Genomic DNA, 7,340 nt, shown 5'->3' on the forward strand with positions numbered 1-7,340 from the left:
ATTGTTCACGAGAAATAATATTAAAGCTTATATTTTACATTAACATGTTTGAACAAAAATCAACAGAAAATTCAACATGTATTTTCTTTTTCCTATCAACAAATCAAGAATTTAAAATGCACAACATGTAAGTACGCTTCAATAACCACAACCAAAGTTCAAATCAACATCTATGCTAGTTTGTGCTTCTATAATATACAAAGAAGATCACAAATCATAAATTCACAAAATGTATGGTAAAATCAGAATTTATGAAGAAACAAATCAGAAAAAAAGAGATTAGATGGTCTTCCTACATATAATGATTGCAAAATCAGAAGAAAGAAGATGAAACAGATGAAGTTGTGGTTTGCAACGAACAGAAGGAACAAATCAGAAAAATAAATAAATAATTAAAGGAGATGCTTACCTGTGGGACGGAGGTCTGGCTGCAGCGGTGCTCCGGCGAGGGAGGTCTGCCGACGACCAAGAAGGATGCTGGTGAGGAGGTGCCGACGAGAAGAAAGAAACGGGAAGGCGATGAGGAGAAAGTCGAGATGGATCGGTGATAAAGAAGCAGTAACGGTTTGAAGGGATTTAAAGGAAAGCAATCCAATATTTAAGGATTAATTAATTTTTTATTTAATTAACTAAATTAATTAATATGTAAGATTACATATCCTTATTTTAAGTTTTTAAAATGATTGGCCCACATTAATGCATATAATAACACAATAATTACTTTTAATACCTGAATCTAGCTCTGTCTCTCTTTCTCTCTCTCTCTCTCTCTCTCTCTCTCTCTCTTTATATATATATATATATATATATATATATATATATATATATATATATATATAGTTTATAACCCGTGGAAACTACAGTTACAAAATTAATTAAATATTCATAGTAAAATATTCAAAATTATTAATCAATTATTTTATATAAAATTTTAAATACATTATTAATTAAGAGATTTTTTTATTAGTTATGTAAAATTATAATTATTGATTCAAATAAATATGTGTAATTAATTTATCATATATATTAGACTATTTTTATTTGTGAACTAATGAAAACAATAATATAAAATTTAAAATTTAAAATAATAAATAAATAGATTGACAAATAACATTATATTAATTAGGAGGTTTAATGAATTTAAAATGGAGAATTAATAGAATGACAAGTGGCATCATATTAATTAGGAGTTCTAATATTATGACACTTGGCAAAATGACTACTATTTTATTAGTATATATATATATATATATATATATATATATATATATATATATATATATATATATATATATATATATATATATATATATATATATCGGTTATTGTTTGCCAATTGAAGATGTAAATGAAATAATCAAATTATAGAAGAAAAACGAGAGCATATGTTTTTGATTGAAATATTTAACTCAATGGATCTCACAAAATTACTTGAAAGAAATTAAATTTATTCTTATTTTTTATGTTTATAATGATTTTTATCCATTAAAATCATGATAAGTATTATCATTTTATATTTTTTAATTATCTAATTAAGGATGTATTAGAAATATATCAAATAAATTTAAATTGAATGGTAGAATGAAAACAGTTATGATCTTTTTAATGGGTAATAATAATTATAGTCATTAAATCTAGAAGACTATTTAATTTGTCATTGATTAATTAGAACTAACATGATAGTACGAGAAATTGGATATTGTTTGCGCCTCCAACTCGAAATAGTGTATCTAAATTTTTATATTTCTTTTAATAACAATAATAAGAAGAAGAAACAAACAAATTAATAATTTAACAAACAAAAAAAAGTCAATTATTGGTTTGATATGATAATGACAACAATTAATTTTAATTGCAACTTTCCGTGGCTGCAAAAGCTATACACTCTTAATTAAATGTGACAAATGAAGTCATCATATCGTAAATTATATTATGTATTAAATAATAAATATGCGTAGTATCTCTATATTCTTTTAAATTTACTTAATTCAACTATATCAAATGTCCCTTGTTAAAGATCAATCGATTGTCATAACCGAAGTTCTAAATAACCTAAAGGTGTGATTTGATTGAAATATTAATGCTCAAATTTTTACGATATATGACGAGCCATATCGTTTGTAAGACGAAATATATATATATATATATATATATATATATATATATATATATATATATATATATTATTCATAACTATATACATATATCACTTAAGATGACATTTTGTTAAAACTTGACAGTCAAATACAAGCCTTAAACTCATGACGTGGTTTTTAGAACATCGGTTATAACAAATATTGATAGCACGAATACCTGGTTTATATTTGTTGTGATCGATGAATAGTTGTATTAGAATTTTTGTTAAATTAAATCATGTTTTATATAAAACTTACAAAACACCTTTTTTCTTTAAAAAATGTAAAAACATGGCAAAGTTGTCCAAAATCAAAATCTTATACATGATTGTTTTCCGTTTTATAAAATCATGACCGTAATATCAAATTAAAATCGTAAGATTCTAACAAAAGCAATTTAGAACATACAAAAATACATATATCTGTCAGTTAATTTCTAACACCGTTAATAATAAATAGTTTAAAACATGAAAAATACATCATTTAATAATAAATAATTTTAAAAAAGTGTTGTATGCTTCATATTGATTTACTTTGTTAACTAAACACAAAATATTATAATTTGAAAATAATAATAATAAGAATAACGATTTTAATCATACCAAAATCGTATGTATACCAATGATTCATCTGGGTTTTGCTTAAACCAACGAATGTTACACGATTTTGAAACAATATATCAATGATTAAGTAACCATAAAAATCGCATGTATATCAATGATTCATTTGTGTTTTTCTTGAATCATAAATTTTATTTCAAAATGCATTTTATCAATGATAAGACTTAGAAAATTTTTAAAGAGTTGAAAGAAACGCAAAACACAAAACTTCTATACAATTGTCTCATATTTTCATTTTGCTTTGTATCAACTCAATCGAAGTATGCTCTTAGTTAACAAAACATGAAAGATGTCATGTCGGTATAATCTCTTGTTCCTTCACCCATAATAATTTTTTTTGAAGATAATGCATATAGATTTTGATACATATTTTTCTAACAACACAACATTCTTTCCTCTCATTCCAAAAAGAATCTAATGTTTTATTGATTTCTTCAGATTTCTTCAAATTTTAATGTTGAAAACCATCAAAAACACTATAAACAACAAGAAGAACCGACGAATTATGAGACAAAAAGAAAAATATGCTTCAAATGAAATTTATTTTTGTCAAATATAATGATATTTTTGGGAAAAAAGAGTAAGGTTTGTTTCAAGAAAAAATTCCAGCAATTACTTGAATATTATCGGTTAACATGTTAAAATGGCCAAAAGTATATATATACAAAAATTATATTCAAATAGAAAAATTCAAAAATTATAACGGATGTGTATGACACGAAACTTTTGAGATTTTTTTTGAGTTTTTACTTTTAAGCTTTAAAAAAAACTCGAGAGAAAAGCATTTGTTCGGCTATAGATGCTTTTAAATAAAAAAAGTTCTTAATTCAAAAGCTACTTCAAGTAGCTTTCGAGAACGGACGTGTTTGGCACAAAGGGTTTTGGAAGTTTCAAGCTTCTGGCGTTTGACAAAACGTTTTGTTTTGAACAAAACGCTTCAAATCTAAAAGTTATATCACGTAGTGTTTAACAAAATGTTACCACAAAGTCATCAAAGAAAGACAAAGCAGAAATAAAATTAACTCCATCACGGATGGTGAAGGTGTGGTGCATGGAGCTGATAAGGTCGCTGATATTGCCATTGCACACTTCTCTGACTTCCTTGGAAAGGATAGAGTTGTCGAACCTATAGTCTCTCCTAATGAACTTTTCAGAAATACTTTAACGAATGAGGATGCAAACTGGATGGTTAGGCCAATTGAAGATGAGGAAATCAGACAGACCATATTCGATATTGGGAACGACAAAGCTGCAAGTCCCGATGGGTACACTTCTACCTTCTTTAAAAAGGCTTGACACATTGTGGGGATTGAAGTGAGCAAAGCAGTAATAGAATTTTTCCTCAATGGTTAGCTTTTACAAGCCGTCAACCATACGATCTTGGTTTTGGTCCCAAAGGTGGAAGTTCCTAATACAATGAAGGACTTTCGCCCTATATCTTGTTGCAATGTCATTTATCAATGCATTACAAAAATCATCGTGACCAGGATAGCCCCTTTTCTTCACAAACTGGTTGATGTGAACCAATCTGCCTTCATCCCGGGAAGAGCTATAACTGATAACATCCTCCTGTGTCTCAGGAACTGATGTGTGGTTACACCCGTAAACATGGCAGCCCCAGATGTGCTCTAAAAGTGGATATCCAAAAAGTGTACGATACTGTGAACTGGAATTTTTTGGAGCGAACTCTATGGGGTTTCGGCTTCCACCATAGAATGATCCAATGGATAATGAAGTGTGCTTCGACCACTTCTTACTCTATCAGCATTAGTGGAGAAAATAAAGGGTATTCACGGGGCAAAGGGGGCTAAGACAAGGCGACCCAATGTCGCCCTATCTATTTACACTTATCATGGAGGTCTTTAACCTTATGATCAAAAGGCGTATACAACAGAATCCTAAAAACAAGTATCACTGGAGGTGCGGGAAGCAAAACTAACCCATTTTTTTTTGCAGATGATCTGTTAATTTTCAGCCATGGGAGCATTCAAGCAATCCAGGTGGTCAAAGATTCTGTCAAGGAGTTTCAATCAGTATCGGGCTTGACCCCTAATCCTCAAAAGCTCAATTTTTTATGGCATGATCAATGATGCTTTAAAACACCAAATCTCGAATATTTTGGGTTTTGAGGAAGCAAAACTCCATGTTCGCTATATCGCTATTTCTTTGATTGGGACTAGAATGCTTGTCAAAGACTGCAACAAACTGGTGGAGCAAGTCAAAGCACGAGTTCATAACTGGAAGCATAGAGCTCTGTCATTTGCTGGAAGACTTAAGCTCATAAATTCTGTGCTCCAATCCGTGCAAGTTTATTGGTGCTCGGTTCTTCTCCTTCCCAAAACAACTATTAAAGACATAGAAAAAGTCTTTTAAGGGTTTCTTATGGAATGGTAGCGACTTGAAGAAAGGAAGTGCTAAGATTGCTTGGAAAATGGTGTGTAGACCTAAAGAAAAAGGAGGATTGGGAATCGTAACTTACAGACTTGGAATGAAGCTCTTCTCTCCCGTCAGATTTGGAGACTTTTTACTGTAAAAAAAACTCTCTATGGGTTAATTGGGTTAAAATCCATCATGTTAGAAAACAAATCTTTTGGGAGGTTAAACACAAGGATCTCAAAGGCTTTTTCCTGGTCTAATATGCTCTCTTTGCGAGACAAAGTATGGAAACATATATGGAGAACACCTGGGGATGGAACGAGCATAAATTTATGGTATGACAATTGGCATGCAGTTGGCCCATTGATCAATATCATAACGGAAGATGAAAGGAACATTCATAGGCTTCCCAATGACCTCACGGTGCATCAGTTTTGCAGTAATCATAGCTCGGGGTGGCCTTGGGGATGGGGAGTTCGGTTTCCTAATATCCATCTCCAGGGTCTTCCTAATCTCCAAATTAACAAATATGATGGGGTTTATTGGCGGGATTTGGAGGGAAGGAGTGTTGAGTTCTCCCCTACTCAAGTGTGGAAGGATACTAAGATAGCTAGCCCGGTCGTTCTTTGGTATAAGGTGGTTTGGTTTAAGCTCAACATACCAAGTCATGCTTTCATTCTTTGGCTAGCCATTCATGATAGGTTGATGACCCAGGATCGAATGCATATATGGCAAAACTCGGCGAATCTCAAGTGTTTGTTTTGTAAGCTGGTGCCAGACTCGACGACCCACTTATTCTTTGAGTGTTGGTATTCGCCAGTGTTGCAGAAATCGGCATTGGCGGCCGATTAATTGACGATTAATCGTTTGGCGGCCTTGAACCGATTATGATTAGGGTGCTTGGGGAAAATTGGTCAAAATCGGGCTTGGCGGTCCTCGGTGGTCATAGGCGGGAAAATTTTAAAAAATTCAAAACTTTTAATTTTCAAATATTACACCAAAATTTTAAATTTTCAAATATTAAAATATTATACAAAAAATTTCAAAATTTTAAAATTTCAAAATTTTAAAATTTCAAAAACTTAAGTTTTTAGGAAATGTTAATTTTTTAAATAATTTTATTAATAATTTAAGGTCCCCGATTAATCACCGCCTAGTTCGATTTATCGCTTATCGCTAGTAGACCGCCGAACTACCGCCGGACGATTTTCACAATCTTGGTATTCGCATGAGGTTTGGACTAAAGTGTGTGATATATGTAATATCCAACTCCCGGATTTCAGGTTGAAACAAATAATCGAGTACCAAATACCCCGCCTTCAATGCAATCACATACAAACAGAAATTGAGAAACTTGCTCTGCCTGCCACGATCTATTTCATTTGGAAAGAAAGGAACTCTCGCCATCACAATGGAAGCACAACTTCCCAAGCAAAACTTATGAATCAAGTTCTTAACTCTTTGAAAACTCGGCTATCTGGTCTTCCCTTCAAATGGTCCGGCTCCTATGGAAGAGGTGTACAAAAGATGGAAAATCCCAAGGCCTAGCAATTGGCCGCAAATCAGTGAGAATGCTCATGGTACTTAATTTTGTTGAGGGGTCGTGGTGTAATCCCAACTGTCTAGTCTTATGGCTTGTGGGCATTATGAGTATCAGTATTTTTCTGTGTAATTTTCTTACTTATGTCGTGGTTTGGGGTCCAACAACTGAACTAACTTTAGCTAGTTGGTCTTTCCTTCTAGCTTGTACTGTAATTGTTCTATAATTTCTCTTTAATGCATTTACTGGAGGCGCCCTCTTTTCCAAAAAAAAATGTTAGCAGCCACCCCTACCTATTATCAGCTAGTTTTGCCGATCATGCTTTTAGCTAGGGGTGTATTTACATGGTGTCCTAGGGTGACACAAATAACCTCTCAAATTTTACCGTCAAAGACAAAATTTAGTGTAAATTCGTCAATCCGTCACAAATTCGTTGGAAATTCATCAAATTAATTAATTTAATGTAAATATGTCGGTGTAACCTTTTTAGTAACGGAAATTATCATCAAAATTGAGTTTTTTTTAGTAGTCCACCCTTAAAAAATTGTACAACCCATCAATATATTTTTCTAAGTCCGCCCCTGCCTTTAACTTTTGGTTTGTTATCCAATTTGTATCTTTAAAATCTATCTGCTGCTTTCTGCATAAATAAAAACTATAACTTTTAAT

This window comes from Lactuca serriola, chromosome 2 (genome assembly GCF_051521515.1).
Source record: "Lactuca serriola cultivar US96UC23 chromosome 2, Lser_US96UC23_V15, whole genome shotgun sequence".
Taxonomy (NCBI): Eukaryota; Viridiplantae; Streptophyta; class Magnoliopsida; order Asterales; family Asteraceae; genus Lactuca; species Lactuca serriola.